The sequence below is a fragment of the Biomphalaria glabrata genome, chromosome 16, assembly GCF_947242115.1.
Source record: "Biomphalaria glabrata chromosome 16, xgBioGlab47.1, whole genome shotgun sequence".
NCBI lineage: Eukaryota > Metazoa > Mollusca > Gastropoda > Planorbidae > Biomphalaria > Biomphalaria glabrata.
This window is the reverse complement of record NC_074726.1, coordinates 18,485,937-18,507,299: the sequence shown is the minus strand read 5'-3', so window position 1 is coordinate 18,507,299 and position 21,363 is coordinate 18,485,937. Positions and strand designations below refer to the sequence as shown.

Below are 21,363 nucleotides of genomic sequence, written 5' to 3'. Positions count from 1 at the left end.
ACTTAGGTATCCGGCTCCGGCCGCAGCCGAATATCAAATTTTACTATCCGGTCATATCCGGCCCCGGCCGGATATCAAAAAGTACTATCCGGTGCACCCCTAATGATGACATATCTCCTTCAATACCTAGAAGCATTGCATCCATAATTATTTGGTAAATTTCTGGCGCAGATTTGATACCAATAGGTAATCGTAACCATCTATATCTTCCTAGAGTTGTGTTGAAAGTTGTGAGAAATGAAGATCCACGTTCAAGCTTTATTTGCATAAACCCTTTGACTTGGCATCGAGAACTGAGAATATCTTCGAACCAGGAATGTTAATGATCACATCTTCAATAGTTTTCATCGGGTGATGTTCCCGTCTGATTGCTTTATTGAGATCTTTTGGATCAATACATATTCTCACTTTGTCATTCCTGAACGATACCACCATGGAGCTAACCCATTCAGTAGGTTCATGTACAGCAGCTTGCATTTCTTTAAGTTTTTCTTCAACTTTATTGCGTAGCAATGCTGCTAAGCGACGTGGTGGATGGATAACTCCTTTAGGATTTTCCTGTAACTGAATCTTGTATTCTCCTGGCAGTGTTCTAGTTGTTTTCAGCATTTCAGGAAATTCTCTTTGTAACTCGTCTTCTGCCTTGGATTCTATGCTGTCTATCCGTTGTAGTAGTCCTAAACATTCTGCTGTGTCACCACTCAAAATGAAAATGTTCTCTTGGCTAATGTCTACTACCTCAAACATTGCTTTCACCTCTTGGATATTATTTTTCAATGGTAGCACCACTGCTCCTAAAGTCTTAATAACATGATTAATGTAAGACTTGAGCAACTTTACTGAATAAGCAAGTTTTACTTTGTCTTTGAGCTTTTCAAACTCTGACTTGACAAGAATGTTACATCTTGCACCAGTGTCAATACGAAAAATTAATGTCTTGCCATGTACGACTAGTTTTACAGTCCACTTGTCTTCAACGACGTTGACGTTCCCAATTTTATCCTTCTTAGACTGGCTACTTGCAGTGCTAATAGGTACAATATTTTCATCACTGTGGCTGTCATTTTCTACCAGATTGACGTTGTGTCTTTTTCTGCACATTTGAAACCAGTGGTTTTTCTTTTTGCAGATATTGCATGTGGTTCCTAGTGCTGGACATTTTCTCTTTTCGTGGTTCTTGCCGCATTTACTACATAATTTATCTATTTTGTCTTTAGACGTCTGCTTGAGTACATTGTGTGACTGTCTCTTAATTGCTAGAACTTTTTGGCCCCTAAACATTTTCACTTGGCTTTGCGACATCTCATATTGTTGTCCAATTTCTATCGCCTTGCTAAGGGTCAACTTCTGTCCCTGATCAAGTAGTCTTAACTGTACCTTTTCGTGTATGACTTCACTAATGATCAAATCAATAAGCATATCATCTGGATTGTCATACTCACAGTCCATAATGAGAAGCTTTAGGTCTTTAACAAAGTTATCAAAACTTTCTCCTTCTACCTGCTTTCTCTGATGTGCTCTAAATCTAGACACTCTTTTATTTTATCTTGGCCTCATGTCGTCTTCTATTTTTTTAAATAGAAATTGCGGATCTCCCTCTTTACTATCAGTAATATTTAGAGTTTTGTAAACCTCACGGCCCTGTTGACTGACCTATCCACATTCTCAGCCCTCCGGCTTTTTGTTTACTATCGGCATCAGCTAACGGTCCTCTGAAACAAAAGCTCACCTGCTGTTGAAACCTTAAAAACTCTTGATCTAGACCAGTGGTCTTCAACCTTTTTTGGCCTACCGCCCCCTTTTCGTATTTTTTCTTTTAAAAATCCGCCAGCGCCCCCCCCCCCTTTTAAGAAAAAGACTTAAAAGAAGCGCGAGAAGGGAAATTTGAACAAAATGTTATTTATTTATTAATTTTTATGCTGTTTATGCTGTCAATAACATTTATCCCGCATGCGATCATCTTTGGCGAGCTTAGAAGAGGACGGAGTTACAGTGGTGCCTTCCGTAAGCGCTATAAAGATCCAATCGGGCGCCATTTCGTCCTCACTGTCATTGGGGAAAGTACCTGGCAGCATTCTCTGGCAGCAGATAGCCTCTGAGACAAAAGCTGCTGGACAAACATTTGAGACTCAAAGAAAAGCCATTATTGAAGACAGGCGCAAAAGACGGAAAGAAAATTTAAATAGAACGCCAGCATACAACGGCTTTGTCTGCACGAAATTCGAGAAAATATGCAGGTCGCAACTGGGTTGCGTAGTTATGTGAAACACTGCACTCAGCCGTAATCTTCGGAATTGGAGGCAAAAACAGCCAATATTATCATTGTACAAAAAATATGTCAAATAATCAGCAGTGATTACACACAAAAATTAATCTCATTGTCATGACTTTCTTTCAAATCCTAAGAATAGTCCCCTTTTAAATTTTTCAATACTAAGGCCTACTGTTTTTAGTTTAAATTGTAAATTTAGTTTTAGTTTTTAATATAAACATTATTTTTGCTGAATTCACTACAAAATGAAATTAAGCTAATAAGAACCATGTGCCTCCTGCAGTCTGACAATATTAGAAATTTCAAGCTTTAAATTAGCTAAAGCAAGGCGAAGGTCTCTTCTAGTCGCTACATCCAGTCTATTTCTTTGCTTATTCATTAAGTTTGTTACGCACTAAATCTAGGTTAAGCATGAACCATGTATGTTGATAGAAAAGATAAAACACAATTCCTTTTTCGACCACCGTTTTGGAATTTCACTGAAACATTTAAATGCAGCCACATCTCTGTTGTGCCTTCAGGCACGTAGCTAGGAATTTTCCATCGTTTTGGGCCAGGGGAGCTTGACCTCTTTGGGGGCCCCTGCATTTTGCGTAACATGTAATTCAATTAATTAAAAAACACTCTTTTGCCCCCCCCCCCTCAAGTGGGGGCCAGGCTGGATTTTCAAATTCTCCCCCCTCCTCCTCCCGTCACCCTAGCTACGCCACTGTGTATGTTTACATTCTTTTTTACTGAAAACATAATTTTGTGAATCTATTTTTTTCCTGCAACTCAATTTCAACATCAGTAACAGATGCTTTATAATTGTTTTTATTTTTTTTTTTATTTTAGAAGCGTAATTTCTTCATCCAGCACTGATATACTAATTGCATAGATATCGGTGTCCTTAGGCTGTCATTCATTTGTTATGTAAGAATGAAAAACTCTTTAAAATAGATTTAATATCTCGTTAAAAGAAAAACATGATATAATCAATGAAAGTGCATTTCTTTCCTAGCAGTCGGAGGTTCGACTTGTTTGTTGTAAAACAATTTTTTTAGCCTGCTTTAAGTCATCAACCGATGAATCTTCTTGTTTCTCAAAAAAAAAAAAAAAATCAAAATTGTATTTAAGAGCCTAACAAAACGAGCAATAACAAACCCCTTTCGAAATCCAGCGAACTTAAGTTTACAAATAAGAGTCTAACATCTTTTTTATCATTTGTTTCATAAAACTGTTGAAAGATGAGATTATTTTCGGCATGGGTTTGTATTTTATTTACAATTTTATAATAAGATTCAAATAGAAATGAAATTGCGGGCTAAACTTTTCTTGTGTATCATAACTCACAAGGTAAATAGATCTTTTCTTTATTCTATAATACTCACAAAGTCATTGTAGCGTCCAACCGCTGATGGTTCTTTATATGTTGTCATAAGCTACATAACTTGACAATTTTGAAATAACAAAAAAAAAGTATTTTTGTGTAACATGCTAAAAAAAAATAATTTTAGTTGTAATCAATTTTCAAACAATATCATAAGTCTTTTTCTAAGAGGCCACTAAAATATATCCGGCTTTGCCGTTTTTTTGTTTTTAATATTGTTTTATTAGTAGATTTTTATAATTGTTCATGAATATTCTTAAATTATTTTTGAATATTGCTATATGTTTATGAAGCTGACTTGGTTTCATAACCACTTCTGAAAATGCCATCATTCAAAATAGAACACACTTTTATCTAGTTGCAATTCACTAAAACTCTTAGTAATATACCATGACATACCAGTGAGTTTTCATAACAACACTATCAATGTTTTTGTTTAAAAAAAGGTTAAATTATTCTATTTGAATGTTGGCTTTAACGTTGTTTTTTTAAATTAATATTTACATATCAATATATTAAAACATGTAGATAAAATAAAGGGTTAAATTATTCTATTTGAATGAATGTGATACTCTCTGATTATAGCAAAAGAGTAAGAATTAAGAAATAGAAAATGGGATTGCCGAACTCAATTTCTAACGCTGTTTCTGTTCTTAAATTAGAAGCAAGCTAACTATAATTTGTCTATATTTAGTTTGCCAGCTTTAATTTTGAAGACTTTTTAAATTTGTTTCAGTGCACCTTTTGTTTCTTCTATCCGCCTTTATGCCCAGCGTCCCCTTACCGCCCCCTTTTGCGCCCAGCGCCCACCAAAATATCGAAAACGCCCCCAAGGGGTGATAACGCCCCCGTTGAACACCACTGAATTATATATCTTTAGCATTCCAATTCAAGAATGGTTGCTCTAAATAAAAAGAATCCATTATTAGATTAATAAAAACCTTTGTCTGGACAGCTTTTTAAGTTTTACACCATGTAGAATATTTGTGTTACACAACTAACAAACGAGTGTTTAAGAGGGAAGACATATTAGGAACTCCATTTATGACGTAAACACAAGCGCGGTGTTGCACTGACGTGCAGTGTGCAAATGTACATATAATACCAATATGTTATAACATTTTTATCGTAATAAGAAGAAAGAATATATATTAAAATATACAAAGAGACATCAACATTAATGAGTTTTCTTTTAGAAGGCATTATTCATCCTAGTACAAAAACAAATCTAGTAACAAAGAGGCAGCCCTGGTGAATAGTATTATTCGAGGGACATTCTAGGTAAATACAGTGTACGGACGTCTGTCATGGACGTGATCTTTTTAAAGATCATATTCGTGCCAAATAATGCATCCAGGACCAATCTCAGATAAGAAAATATAGAAAATCACACAAGCGGAGACGTTTTGAAAGGTTTTCACCAAAAAGTTTTAACCCATATTGTTGCATACGCCTCTACCTCTAGCGAAAACGGTCTACGTTTGATAAGGTCTCAATAAAAGATGAAACTTAAGGTATTTTAATTTGCATACAACGGAAATATTCAGAAACGGATTAATAACTCCCCCTCCCCTTGTTGTTGGTCGGTCGCTGGCATGTTGCTCCAAACAGCTGGTAGCCTACAACTCATGGGCGTAGCCAGGATTTTTTTCAGGAGGGCGATTTTTTTTCTCCCCCCCCCCCGATTAAAATAAATTGTATATATATATATATTTGTAAAAAAACAAATAGGTGCCAGTACTAAGTGATTAGGTGCCGGTACTCAGTAGCTGATTGTCTAACTTTTAACTACTAAAAAGTAATAATATACGTTAAAATACAAGAAAAGTAATACATTTTTCAAAAAGGTACCGGTACGCCGTACCGGTGCTTACCGTCACAAAAAGCTATATATATATATATATATATATATTATATATATATCATGGGCGTAGCCAGGGGCGGGGGTTTTGGGGTTCGATATACCCCCCGAATTGAAATCACCCCCTCACAAGGGGGGATCGGAATCTGTTTATTTTAGGTGAGATTTTCATACTAAACCATCACTTGCCCCAGCGCAGCCAAGGGGATTTTGAGTTTAAAAACCCCTACCAGAGGGTTTTACAGTCAAATACCCAATTTCTAAGACCATAGCTACGGAAGATTTTGATTTTAAAACTCCCTCCGAAATTTACGATCAAAACCCTCTCTTCAATATAAGACTATCCATACATCAGTCACCAGATTCTATGAGCGTAGCCAAGAGGGCTTTGTGCTTAAAAAAACCCTTCAACTGGGTTTATAGCTAAAAATCACCTCTTCAATATAAAAAAAGCTAATTACATACTCAAAATTATATGACGGTAGCCAAAGTGTTTTTGAGTTTAAACCCCTCTTCTCTGAGCGTAGCCAAGAAAGGTTTGTGTTTTAAAAAAAAACCTCCAGCGGGGTTTATAGCTAAAAACCACCCCTTCAATATATACCCCTCCTGAAGGTTTTGAATTTAAATACCCCCATACAGATAGTTTTGAGGTTGAAAACCTCTCTCTTTAATTTTATTCATATGCAAACTACAGTCACCAAATTCTATGACCGTAGCTAATGTGGTTTTGAATTTAAAAAAAAAACAAAAAAACTCCACAGATTTTTTTAGTTTACCCCCCCCCCCCCCAAGTGATTTTGACGATAAAACGAATAGCCATCTGCCGAAATTGTTCAACGGCCACTGAAAGCGAAAAATCTACATTTTTTAACAAACATTTTTTGCAAACAGTTTTTTTTTTCATAAAAATACACCACTTTTACAACAATTCACTATTAATAGTAGCAAACACTTGAGTCACATTTTTAGGGGAGACGACTACATGCTATATTTTTAACACATTTATGCAAACGGTTGTAGATTTTTAGTCAAATTTTTTAAATATATATTTGTATTGTTAAGTTTTGTAAGTTCTGTTAAATTAAGTACTAAATTTACACACACAAAAATGTTTATTATTTTTTCATTAGACAATATCATAATGTAACAAATCTTTCTATTCCTAGGCCTAAAACTCTAATTCTACTCTAAGATGATATAACTTCTCTTCGCAAAGATAGTTTTATACTTTGACACATGAACATACTAATTATAGTCCATTTGTTTCATATTTTAATCAAATTTACATTCAAATTTGTTTTTCTAAAGCATTTTTCATACTTTCGTTTGCTACAGCTGCAATGCCGTGTTGACAGACATTTTTATATTTTCATTCATGTGTCGTGCAAACTTTACATGCGCAGTGAAAACACGCTGTGATTGGACAGGCAAATGAGGCTCTATATGGGTGATATTAAATATACTAACATAAAATAATTAATAAGCTTATTGAGCCTTAAATTTAAAATATATATATATGAGAATAAAAAAAGCAGTGCTACTTGGGGGAGGGGGGGCGATCGCCCCTACCGCCCCCTGGATCCGCCAATGACCGTGATATGGTTCTCATTGCTTTGGCTACCGTGTTGTTAATGCCTTTATCCATTAGAGCATCGTTGGATATGATGGAGCCAAGATAGCAAAAATGGTCAACAATTTCTAGTGGTTGGCCATTAAGAGTTACGTGAGGTGCAGCATTTGTGTAATGAACTAGTATCTTAGTCTTGCTTTGACTAATATTTAAGCCGAACTTCTGGCTAGCAGAAGATAGTTTGTCAACCAGGGACTGAAGCTGAGTATCAGAGTCAGACACAATAGCTGCATCATCTGCGTACAGGAGTTCCCCTATAAGTATCTTCCTAAACTTTGCCCGCAACCTTGATACATTAAAGAGTTTTCCAGGGGATCTTATCTGGAGAAATACACCTTCGTTGATATTGCTGTAAGCATAATGCAGTAGCAGGAGAAGAAGATTCCAAACAGAGACGTTGCGAGCACACATCCCTGCTGGACTGCTGGACACAACTTCTAACCTCAAAAGTTGCTGATTGGGTTCTTTTAAATTTTACGGTACATTTTGTTTTCTTCATGAAAGCACTCGATCAACGTCAGTAGTTGGGGGGGGGGGGGGGGACAACCTATTTTCCTTAGGAGTTTGAAAAGGCCACCATAGGATCATATAGACGGTGGGCGTGGCCGGTTTTCAACGCTAGTATCCTATAAACCTAATCCATGTGAATATGTGGGCTCCTGGTTTCCTAAATGATATTTAACTAGAAATTTACATTAAAAAAAAACTTTTATAGTTTAAAGAAAACGTGCAATTATTGTATAAGGGTGCTAAACATGCCATGTTCGTCATGCAGACTAATGTAAATGTCAACTTGCCCCCCAGACCAATCAACAGGTCTAGCGTCCACTGCGTCAGTTTGTTGACTGCTGTAACATATTGTGTGAAGACAGTTCTAAGTTGTATTGTGTCCCTCACGCTGCTACACCTGTTGTAGGGCTGGCCACTCGCCTCATTTCCTCATCACATACTTCAATGTGTTTTTTAAGGGTTAATTTTTTCTCTTTCTCTTCTCTCTCTAGCTCTGTCTATCTGTCTTCCCAAACTCTCACAACTATATGCATACTTCTGCATACAATAAAACAAGCGTGAGCAACTCTACCATGAATAAGTAACTTAGAGCCATTAAACTAAAATGTCACACCTTACAGTCATCCCTAACCAAAGTCTACGCCATAACATTTTTTTTAAATTAAAATCTCACTTTTTAAAAGCTAACCAGGGAAATAGATTTACAATCTAGATAGAGAAACAGACACAAAATAGAGTAGTGAGATTCATAACTAACGAATATTCACATTTGACTTAAGTAAGACCTTTAGTAAAATCACTCAATTTAGAAAGCTTTCAGCAGAGAAGACTCAAAAGTAAAGTAACAATTATACATAAAACACTGAACCATAATCTTCAAATACAAAAACAAAGTTTAATAAAATACTCATAAAGACACAAAGATAAAGGTACATTCCTCATTCCATATGCTAGGACAAATTTGTACAAATGCTCCTTCTTCACTAGCGCTGAGCATGGAATGGATTGCCTAAGCCAGCCAGGAAAATTTGGCAGAAATTAAGTCATTGGTTAACATGCATGACTAAATGCATGACGCGTATGACGTAATTATCTTCTTTTTTGAAGAAACGTCTGTATTATATAAGATAAGATAAGAAGAAGTAGACAACAATCTTGATAGAGAAATAGACTACCATTTAGATAGAGAAATAGACTACAATCTAGTTCAGGGGTCTCAAACTCATTTCAGCATGTGTGAAAGTAACAACCATTCAGCGGGCCGCACCAGAAAAAGAGAAAGTTTTTTCATTAAATTTTACGAACACTACTGTCACTGCAGTTAGATGCTAAAATAAACTTTTTATAATTATTAATTACATGCACAGGCAGTTTAGTTTACTTAAATAAGTTGACTTTGTCTCTGTCACTAATAAAAAAGCAGAAACTGTAGTTCCCAAAAAATACAACTACAATTACTAGGCCTACTGCAGATGGCTCGTCACTTATGTTTCTGTCCACTCAGCTGAGAGCGTTTGGCAGAGACCAGACCATCGACGTTAGGCCTAAAGTCGCGTGTAGTGGCAAGCCGCAAGGTTGCTCTCAGATGCTTATCAGTCAGTCTTGATCGTCATGCTGTTTTGTTGATCTTCATTCTGGAGAAAAACAATTCGCAAACGTACGTACTCCCAAACATCGCTAGAATTCTAGCAGCTGCGCAGAATAAGTTTGGAAACTTCTCTCTGGGAAGAAACTGATACAAATCTGGAACACCAACATCAGCGTATTTTTGCTTCAGAACAGTGTCACACTGCAGGTCTAGTAGTTCCATCTGGACTTCCTCTGGAAAGTTTTTCACTTCAACTGCGAACGGAGTGGCAACAAGGAAAAACTGTGGTTCGAGAGCAGTGAATTGCTGAAATGGGTGTTCAAAATCTTCCAGTAGTCTGGAGAGGATGTCTACGTAGTCTTTCAGTGGTTCAACCGTAATGCTCTGTAGAAAAGACAAATGAGCCAGGTTTCCATCTACCAGCTGAGTGGCCCACAAAGCCAGCATTGTATCTGAATGATTTGATGCGGTCAAACATCACGATAAACAGCTGCTATGTGCTCTGTAGTTGTGAATTGAGTGCATTGAGATGTTGCGTGATGTCAGTAACAAAACAATTGGGTCACTGAGCTGAAGTATGTCTCCGTCTTTCATTGCCATGCTATTTCCCGTCTCAGTTCAAAAAATCTCTGCAGCAATTTTCCACGATTCAACCATCTGACTTCCTTATGATACAGCAACTCTCCGTATTCCGTTTCTAAATCAGCTAGAAATGACACAAACTGTCTGTGGTTGAGACCCCGTGCACGTATGAACTTCACCGTCTTCACGATAACATCCATCACGTTCTTCATTTGTAGACATTTGCCACAGAGTGCCACAGGGTGCAGAAGGCAGTGTATAGCTGCAAATGGTCCCGCCAAGCTGAGCTGATACCGTTTCTCTACCATTAATCCAACAACCTAACCTTCTTTGAACACATTGCTGGTGCACCTTCCGTAGCCACTGAAAAAAGTTTTCCCCACGGTAGCCCACACCTGTCAATACAAGCTTCCAGTTCTAGAAACACGTTGCGTCCATTCGTCGTTCCTTTCATGGGTAGTAAGTCCTGAGATGAACTCCTATTGAAAAAACAGAGCAGGAAGGACTAATTCTCCCGTAGTGCTCTGGCAAGAAACTTAGCCGTTAGGCTTAATGCCTCGTAGCTACCATACAAGTCGAGTGACTGCTCAGACAGGTCCACCCTTGGCTCGCGGAGCTGGGGACGTGCGACACTGTTTCGACGCTCTATCCACAGTGACGGCATCGGGAGTCAAAGTTCGTGCGGAACCGGGCAAAGTAGGCCCCAATAGGACAGTGTTCCGTTCTGCACTGCGCAATAATTGTCTGCTCTGACCTCCTCAGTCGCCACCATGGATCGTCGCAATCTGGGTGACGCATGTGCTGCGAGACACCACGTGCTCTGTCCCAGGACTTTAACCACTTCTCATGAATGAGTGCTCGGATCTGTGCCGTACAGGACGTGCGACACTGTTTCGACGCTCTATCCACAGTGACGGCATCGGGAGTCAAAGTTCGTGCGGAACCGGGCAAAGTAGGCCCCAATAGGACAGTGTTCCGTTCTGCACTGCGCAATAATTGTCTGCTCTGACCTCCTCAGTCGCCACCATGGATCGTCGCAATCTGGGTGACGCATGTGCTGCCAGACACCACATGCTCTGTCCCAGGACTTTAACCACTTCTCATGAATGAGTGCTCGGATCTGTGCCGTTGCTTGTAAGTACGTGCTTGGTGCTTCGAGGTGTGTGGCTACCAAAGCATCCTCCCTTGCGAGGGCGTCTGCCGTTTCATTGCCCCTCACGCGGTAGTAAGTCCAATAGCTCTTCAACAATGTTCAAGTTTTCGTCGACCCCACGAATGAATACGGCACAGTATGCGGTGTCTGTTACACCAGTAGACTCGTCCAGTGCAATGGAATATACTACAAAGTTTTTTGCAGCGGCAATCAGTTGCTGTTGAACATTTGTCGCTGACTCGGTGATCCTGCTTGCAACTGTGTTCGCAGACAAACTAATGCCTTCAAAGAGTTTCTTTTTCTCGGGGCAGATAATTTCACCTATTTTTTTTAATTCGCGGACGTGGCCGCGGGCCACACAAATTTGTTTCCCGGGCTACATGTGACCCCTGATCTAGTTATTCAAAGTCTGAACTGAGTTCTTTGTGATAGTGTTTGTCTGTTACTTCCAACTTGCAAGAAATTTCCTGAGTAATCTCTTGAAGCCAGTCAGCCTTTGATAACTTCAAGACTAATCTATTACACTAGATAGAGATATAGATTACAATTTAGAAGGGAAATAGTCTACAATTTAGATAGAGAAATAGTCTACAATTAAAACAATACGAAATTTAGATAGCGAAATAGACAAAAATAGATTACAATCAAGATTCAGAAATGAAAAACAATATAGACAGAAAAATAGACCACAATCTTGATTGAGAAATAGATAACAATATAGATAGAGAAATAGACTACAATTTAGTTAATAAAATAAATTACAATATAGAAGTGAGAATCGGCTTCATTATAAATAAAGAAATAGATGAATAATTAGATTTACTATCTATATAGAAAGGGATTTACTATTTAAAAAGATTATTATACTTGCTATCTAGATGAAGAAAACACTTCACTAGACTAGATAAAGAAAAGACTAAACTAGACTAGATTAAGAATAGACTTAACTAGACTAGATAAAGAAAAGACTTCTCTAGACTAGATAAACAAATGACTTAACTAGAACAGATAAACAAACAATTTCACTAGATTAGGTAGTAAGATTATATATCATGGGCGTAGCCAGGGGGGGGGGGTAAATCCCCCCCTCCGAAATGAAATCCCCCCCACAAGGGGGGGGGGGGAATCGGAATTTAGTGACTGATTTTTTGCTTTGATTTTGTTTATTTTAGGTGAGATTTTAATTCTAAACCATCACTTGCACCAGCACAGCCAAGGGGGTTTTGAGTTTAAAACCCCCTTCCACGGGGTTTTTGCAGTTAAATCTCCCTCTTCTATAAAACAAAACAAAAAAATGCAAACGACAATCCCCAAATTCCAAGAGTACAGTTAAGGAAGATTTTGATTTTAAAACCCCCTCCAAAATTTACGATAATACCCCTCTTCAATATAAAAAAAGAGAATAACACACTCAAAATTCTATGAGCGTAGCCAAAGGGTTTTTTAGTTTACCCCCCCCCCCTCTCTCTTCAGTAGGGTTTGAAGCTAAAAAATACCTCAATATATAAAAAAAAAGCAAATTACGCACTCAAAATGTTAATAGCGTAGCTCAATGTGTTTTGACTCAGTTTTGAGTTTAAACCCCCCTTCAGCCGGGTTTGAAACTAAAAAATACCTCTTCAATATAAAAGAAAAACAAAATATGCACTCAAAATGTTATGAGCGTAGATAAATGGGTTTTGACTCAGTTTTGAGTTTGAACCCTCCGCCAGCGGGGTTTGAAGCTAAAAAAATACATCTTCAATGTAAAAAAAAAAATGCAAATTACGCACTCAAAATGCTAAGAGTGTTGCTAAAAGGGGTTTTGAGTTAAAACCCCACTTCAGAGGGGTTTGATGCTAAAAAATACCTCAATTTAAAAAAAGAAAATTACACACTAAAATTATTTTAGTGTAGCCAAGCCAATTGGGGGTTTTGAGCTTAAACCCTCTCTACTCCAGATGGTTTTGAGTTTAAAATCCCCCTACAGAGAGTTTTGAGGTGGAAAACCTCTATCTTCAATATTATTCTAAAGCAAACTACAATTACCAAATTCTATGAACGTAGCTAAATGGGATTTTGAATTTAAAAAAAAATCACTGCAGAGATTTTTTAGTTTAAAACCTCTAACAGATGATTTTGACGATAAAACTTCCCTTTTCGATATACAATCTAAAGCAAACTACAGTCACCTAATTCTAAGAGCGTATTCAAGAGAGGTTACACATTTCTAGTAGAGGCTGGGCTCCATTGATAAAGTACAGTGAATAGTCATCTGCGAAATTGAAAAACACTAAATGTGGGTCAACAAAGATGGCTAAGAGAGATTTTAGGAGTCAGTTATAGAGATCGGGTCTAAATCAAGGATATCCTATGCCGAACTGGGAGTCTACCCCTTAGTAAGATTGTGACAGAGCGTCGCATAGGGTTTGCGGGACATGTTCTCCGACAAAATGAATTACGCATAATAAGAGTTACGATGATACCCTAGTACAACTTGGCGCCACACATTTATGGAGGTCCTCAGAACAGGTGGGAAGAGGCTCCAGACATTACCAGTGACAGATTTTTGTGGAAACAGCTTAACGGCAAATGCGCGGAACGGCGCGGGAGGGTCTAAGTCAGTAAGAATAGCACACTAGGTCTTTGAAATGAAACTTTTTAATAGCAGGAAAATGCACTGTAGATATCACAGAATATGCATTTTGTTGGCTTTCAATACCAGAAATAGTGCTTGGCGGCGGGCTCCGCCTCGCGCTGAGGGAGTTCATATCGCTCCCCCATGCCCCTGCTGGCAGTGGCGGGGAGTCAACAATTTTTCCACTAACTCCAGGAAGAACCTGTTCTAGGGCACAATAAACGTCTTCCGAAAGAATGAAGGGTCAGAATGTAATAAAGATTATGTACAGACACACATACATACATACAAACCAAAAAATTTCACCGGGGGGGGGCGGGGAGGGCGGAGAAAAAATCCCCCCCCAAAACTCCCCCCGAAAAAAAATCCTGGCTACGCCCATGTTATAAATACATATCTTTGTTAACAACCTTTGTAGCAGTTTCAAACTTTCGCTGTGCGGGTCAGGTCATGTTGCTGTTTCAATTGAAAACTGACCTCATGACGCCATTATTTGATCGTCCTGTCAATATTTTGGACCTCATCCCCTTTCATTTCTTGTTTACTTTGATTTCAAAACGATGGTCTGGAGGTGGAGGCGTTTGTCGATATATGGAACAAAGATTTGATTGTCCAATGTCTGTGTATGTTGATGTGTGTATGAGTGTGTGTCTAGGCTGACGTAAGTGGTCTAGTATATCCACTTAACGATCCACTCTATAATAAAACCTATCCCACAGCTTAGACCAGAGCTGTTCATCCCTAACGTCTAGTGTGAGGCTAGAAGACGGCCAGAAGACCATATTAACATAACGTGAGTACATAATCACTTAGTCACAACAGATCTTGTAAATAGTTCTTTCCACAATACATTGGAGCACTGATGACTTATTGTAAACTATTGTTAAGCTTGCAAGCGAGCTAGATCTAATTGTATACACTAAGCAATGTTTCCATAAACAACTTTAGCAGTTTCAGACATTGATCTCCATCTGTTTTTTGACACATGTTTGTGTTTTAAAGTCTCTCTTCTTCGCAATTTCGACTCAATATGTGTTGTAAAGGCGACATTTAAGTGTGTAAAATGACAAACAAGTAAAATACTTAAAAAAAAAACAATTCTTCCTTGATGAAGCTGATGAATGTTTTGTAACAGCGATTATTACAATACCTCTATTTAAATCATACATTCCGAATGGGTAGGCAAAACTTGGATGGGAGGACATGTTTCTTGAAAGCGGCTCATACAATTTACCTAGAAATTTGAGAATGGATGTTGAAAATAATAATTATTGGAAAAATAATTATTAGTTCTTTTGGCCACACTGGGAAAACTCTAGTCTAACCATTATAATTTTTTAAAATATTAAAAATTAATTTAAATTTGGCTAGAAGACAATAAAATATTTTTTTTGAACAGACTCTAGGCCTAGGTCTTTGGGAAGTGTTTCCGCACGTAGCCCTTATTCATTAAAAGGTTTAATCAATTAATTTTTCGCTCAGTCGTCTATGTCAAGATCTAAAGGCCTATCATAAGAATATTATAAAGTCTAGTAGATTAATACATTCGCTTAACCAGGGTTTTTTCTCGGGGCGGGGGGGGGGGGGAGGGGGGATAAGGGGAGTGGGTTAAAAAAAAAAGGTTCCAATTTTTACAAAGATCATATCAACTCTGTCTGTCTGGTCAAAAGTTTGTACACGTTATTTCTCCGACACCCTATCTCGGATCAAGCTGAAATCTCGCACAATTATTTCTTTTACCTGACAATAAAAAAGAGTATTAACCAATTATTTCATTAACTATTGGTCAATTATTTTGTTTGGTATCTAGAACAAGAGAAAGAAATTGTAATTGACTGAAGTGGTGATATAAGCTGAACTAGTCTTTTGAGTCTTAGTGAACACAAACTGTCACAAACCCAAAAAAATAGGTAGAAACAATAGATGACTATACAAACTTCCATAAGCTCTCCACCAGCAGAGTGGTACACTGGTTACCGTGTGGACTTGAGAAGACCGAAAAGGCTTGAGCCACTAATTTGAATTTAGGTCGTTTCCCCTTTAAAAAAAAAATTATAAATGCGTTTTTATTGTTAGTCTAGATCTATTACAAATTTAATTACATGTCTGATCCAAGCTAATTGATACGCTTTGAAAAATTCTTTTTAGCGGCCCCCGTAAGGGTAAAAAGCCGCTATTAGGTTTGTGCAAAATGTCCGTCTGTCCGTCTGTCACACTCAGATCTCGAAAACTAGAAGAGATATGAAAAATGTTATTTCACCATTAAATGCGGCTTGAAAAGTTTAGGTGCAACGGCTACTTTTGGTTTTCTAAAAGCAAACCGTTTAATTTATAAAATTAATTATGCAAGCAATTTTTTCATAAAAATACACCAATTCTAAAACAATTACGTAAATGTAAGGGAGGCAATGTTACAATATGCTAACAAAGATGGAGAACTTTTGTGTATTTTCAGTATCACTAAGTCAAATATATTTATAAAACGTACAGGAAATGTTTACAACAAATATAAATAATAGTTGGAGATGTTTTCTCTGGTCAACTAGCTGCTAAAATTAAAAGAAAACATTTCTGTTTGTTTATAAAGGCTAATAATGCACTTTGTATGTAAATATCACGCACATTTTTAGCGGCCCCCGTAAGGGGAAAAAGCCGCTATTAGGTTTGTGCAAAATGTCCGTCTGTCCGTCTGTCCGTCTGTCACACTCAGATCTCGAAAACTAGAAGAGATATGAAAAATATTATTTCATCATTAAATGCGGCTTGAAAAGTTTAGGTGCAACGGCTACTTTTGGTTTTCTAAAAGCAAACCGTTTAATTTTATAAAATTAATTATGCAAGCGATTTTTTCATAAAAATACACCAATTCTAAAACAATTACGTAAATGTAAGAGAGGCAATGTTACAATATGCTAACAAAGATTGACAATGTTTGTGTATTTTCAGTATCACTAAGTCAAATATATTTTTAAAATGTACAGGAAATGTTTACAACAAATATAAATAATAGTTAACGATGTTTTTTATGGTCAACTAGCTGCTAAAATTAAAAGAAAACATTTCTGTTTGTTTATAAAGGCTAATAATGCATTTTGTATGTAAATATCACGCACAGTTTTTTAATGGACTTTTTATGCAGCGATTTTCGTGCAGTAGCGTAACGTCGCTACGTGACCAGGTGCTAAACCAATTCCTTAAACTTTTTTTAAAAATCAGATTTTATTTATTTTTTCTTTAGTGCCCCCATCCGAATAAAAGAAGATTATTTTTGTGCGTTTTGTCTGTTGGTCGGTCTGTCCGACACGATTAGATTAAAAAAAACTAGAACTCTAAAAGCTATTGAAAATCTGATTTACACTTTAATGTTCCTCCCGTAACATCTCAATAGTTTTAAGTATCTAAAAATTGATTGTTCCGGATTTTTTTTTTGCAAAACTAATCAACCCCAACAAATGTTTGTTTGCTCTTCTAATTTATATTACATTCAATTTCCATGCTTAAACGTTGCAAAAACACATTATCAATAATATGTTGTTCCGTTTTTTATGTAAATATCATATTAATGCTAAATCAAAATCTCTATACTGACTTATATTTCATTAAGTGTAAAAATGTTCCGGATATTGTTTTATAAAACATGAATTATGCCTAATGATTGTTTGAAATCGCATAATTTACTAATATTATACTTATATTATTTGACAATGCGTCACTATAATTTGGTTATCAATATCAAATTGTTCTGTATTTTCATCTTTAAACAAATTTTAAAAAATATCGACAATAGGTTGTTCAGGGCTTTAAAAAAAAGTAATTTACTAGAATTGATTACTGAAAATTACTTTTTAGACATTTAATTTTTTTCCTAAAACATAACATAGAAGTTTTGTAATCGATAAAGAAAGTTCCGGATTTTGTTTCTTATAAATCGTCGCCAGAAATTTCCGAATTTATTTAAAAATCTACTAACGCCAAATAATTGTTTGAACTCCCTCTTCTAATTAATAAACAAATAATCTTCTCATTTACGAAATAATGTTTTTACGGATTTTTATGAAAAATATTTTAACTCACTACTCTCTTACAGTACATTTAACTTTCTACCTAAAACATTAAAAAATCTAATTATCGTTAATATTATGTTCCGATTTTTAAGGAAAACAGAATCCAAACACCAAAGTAAGGTATGAAAATCTCTCCACATGGCTGTAGTACATCTAATTTTTATACGAGACCATTCAAAAAATTTAATTAACGGTATTTCATTTATCTGAAATTCTCTTTTTCTTTTACTACTTATACAAACATCCGGAACAATCTATTATATAAACTTTTCAATTGTGTTCATACCTAAAAATTATTGCGATGTTTTGAAACGTAGAATAAAGGTTAATCAATTTTTAATAACTTTTAGTTGTTGTTTTTTTTATATCAAGATGACGGACAGACCGACTGACAGACAAAACGCAAAAAACAATGCGGCTTTGATCCTTTTTAAATAAATTCTATTAGAACTCAGTGCACCAATGTCTATGAACCCTCGTTAAATATCTCGTGTAAATAAAGACATTTGTTTTATGGTACCGGTACTAGCCTATTGTGAGGTAATGGAATTTTTTTTCTTTGACGTCATATGAATGGACTCTTTAAATGTAATGTTAAAAGAACGCACTCGGTGCACCAATGTCTATTAACCCTCGAAAAATTGCTTGTATTAATAAAAACATATTTTAGTCTAACTAAGCCGTGTGACGTAATGTTTTTTTTTTCCTTTGACGTCATATGGAATGAATTCTTTAAAAGAAATGCTAAAAGAACGCACTCGGTGCACCAATGTCTATGAACACTCGATAAATGGCTCGTAATGATGAAGGCGATTTTTATTCTAGCTAGGCCGTGTGACGTAGTGTTGTTTTTTTTCCTCTGACGTTATATGGAATTAATTCTTCAAATGAAATGAAAAAAGAACTCGGTATAGTAATGTTTATTAAGCCTCGTTATGTGACTCGCGTTTAAAAAAGGAATGATATCTTGATTTAGATCTAATCTAGATTTTTTAAACTAGATCTAGATTTTTATTACAGTATATCTAGATCTGGATTTATATTCTAATTAAAATTATTTTAGAGTCTATATCTAGAATTTGTAGATCTAGTTTAGACTAAAATAGACTAGATTAAGATGTAGAATTTCAATTTCTAAACTTAAAGTGTAAAAAAAAGTGTAGATTTTCATTTCCAAACGTTTTGATCAATATTGTAATGTTTTAATATACAAAAACTAATCTACTATTTTTTTTATTTAATTTAAATTTAAATTTACGGCAAATGAATCTTTGAAACATTATTACTTTTGACCATCGGATAGCTGCCTGGTCGTGCGGTTTTCGCGCTAGACTGTCGTTCAGATTTATGGATGGTCCAGGGTTCAAACCCTGCCCGCTCCCATCCCCCGTCGTCCTGCGGGAGGTTTGGACTAGGAAGTAATTATCTTCAACTCTGAAGGAACATCCGAAACATGTAAAACATTTTACATCAAAATTAAATCACTTCTTGAATATTATTTGCGAATATGCAGATCCGACAGGGATCCGACTTCGACGGGGGCCGCCTCTGAGTTTGTGTAACACAAACTCTCTTTGTAATCTTGTTTTTTTTATGGACTTTTTATGCAGCGACTTTTGTGCAGTAGCGTAACGTCGCAACATGATATGGTGCTTGTCACGGATGAATGTGTGTATGTATGTATAATCTATTTTTACAATCTGCGCGAATGACCGGAAGTGTGTTGGTTGTCAGACAGAGACCAGCGTGTGTGATATGCAGTAAAGCTGATTAAAGTTTATGTGTTCGATCTAGTGATTTTATTGTTTTATTTCGTTAACTAGAACTGAACCAGGAACACCTAGACGTATCCAGACCTAAGGTAGATTCTATCGAGTTATTATTATAAATACAATAGGAAATCTGTGACGGTGCTAAACCTATTCCTTAATTTTTTTTACAAAATCAGATTTTATTTTTTTAGTGCCCCCATCCGAATAAAATATTTTATTTTGTGCGTTTTGTCTGTTGGTCGGTCTGTCCGTCACGATTAGATTAACAAATAACACTAAAGGCTATTGTAAATCTGATTTAACCTTTAATTTTTCATTCAGAATTATTGCAATAGTTTTAAGTATCTATAATAGATTGTTCCGGATGTTTTGTGAAAAACTAATCAATGCCAATGAATATTTGTTTGCTCTTCTAATTTATATTAGATTTCATTTCCATGCTTAAACGTTGCAAGAAATACATGATCTTTAATATATTGTTCCGTTTTTTTTTTATGTAAATAGCATATAAATGCTAAATAAAAATATCCATACTGATTTATATTTCATTAACTATAAAGTTGTTCCGAATATTGTTTTATAAAAAAATAAATTATGACTAATATTACACTTATATTCTTTGACACTACGTCACTATAGTTTATTTATCAATATCAATTGTTCCGAATTTTAAACTTCAAACAAATTTATGTCAAATAATTTTTTTTTTTCAAAAATATAGGTTGTTCAGGATTTTAAAATAAGAAAGTAATTTATTAGAAAAAATTATTGAAAATCACTTTTTAGACTTATTTTAAGACTTATTTTAAGTAAATTTTCTTGCCGAAACATAATAAAAGTTGTTTAATCGGTCAAGAATTTTCTTACAAATCGTCGCCAAAAATGATCCAAATATTATATGAAAAATCTAATAACGGTAATAAATGTTGGAAATCCCTCTCCTAATATATAAAACAAATAATTTTCTTATTTACGAAAATTGGCTGTTCCGGATTTTTACTCTATTTATGTAAAATCGCACTTCTCTCGTACACTACTTTTAACTTTCTAGCTAAAACGTTAGAAAATCTAATTATCGTTGATATTATGCTCCGATTCTTAAGGAAAACAACTTCCTAACACCAAAGTATGGTTTGAAAATCTCTCCATAAGGCTATGGGACATCTAATTTTCAAAACAGACCATCCCACAAATTTAATTAACGGTATTTGATTAATCTGGAATTCTTATTTTCTCTCACTGTAAATATATAAACATCCGGAACAATCTATTATAGAAATTTAAAACTAATGCGATGTTCCGGAAGGGATATTAAATTTTAATCAGATTTTTAATAGAGTTTAGTCTTTTTTTTTTCTCGCTATTAACATGACGGACAGACAGAGTGACAGACAAAACAAAAAAAAAAAGCGTTTTAAATCCTTTTATAAATATATATATTTACATATTTAGTCTAACTAGCCCATCAAATGAAATGCTAAAAGAACAAACTCGGTGCACCATTGTCTATGATTCCCCGAGAAGCTGCTCGTATAGATGACATTTTTTAGTCTAACTTGGACGTGTGACGTTATGGAATTTTTTTTCCTTTGACGTCATATGGAGTTAATTCTTTAAATGAAATGCTAAAAGATCTCACTCGGTGCACCAATGTCTATGAACACTCGACAAGCTGCTCGTATAGATGACATTTTTTAAAACTAACTAGGCCGTGTGACGTAGTGGATTTTTTTCCTTTGACGTCAAATGGAATAAATTCTTTAAATGAAATGCTAAAACAACTCGGTATAGTAATTTTTATTGAACCTCATAATGTGACTCGCATTTTAAAAAGACGTAATAGCTAGATTTAGATCTAATCTAGATTTTTTACACTAGATCTAGATTTTTTTTCTTACACTAGAGCTAGATTTTTAAAACTAGATTTAGATTTAAGTTCTAATTA

General features: G+C 35.7%; 1 protein-coding gene across 1 annotated transcript in view; it reads left to right on the top strand.

The window, feature by feature from the left end:
* The first annotated feature begins 14,217 nt into the window (after window positions 1-14,217).
* Window positions 14,218-21,363, top strand: part of LOC106058715 (mucin-2-like) — a 46,006-nt gene continuing 38,860 nt past the window's right edge. Inside the window, exon 1 of the mRNA XM_056013796.1 lies at window positions 14,218-14,375. The gene's annotated coding sequence lies outside the window, so the exon portion shown is untranslated. The remainder of the gene's footprint in view (window positions 14,376-21,363) is intronic.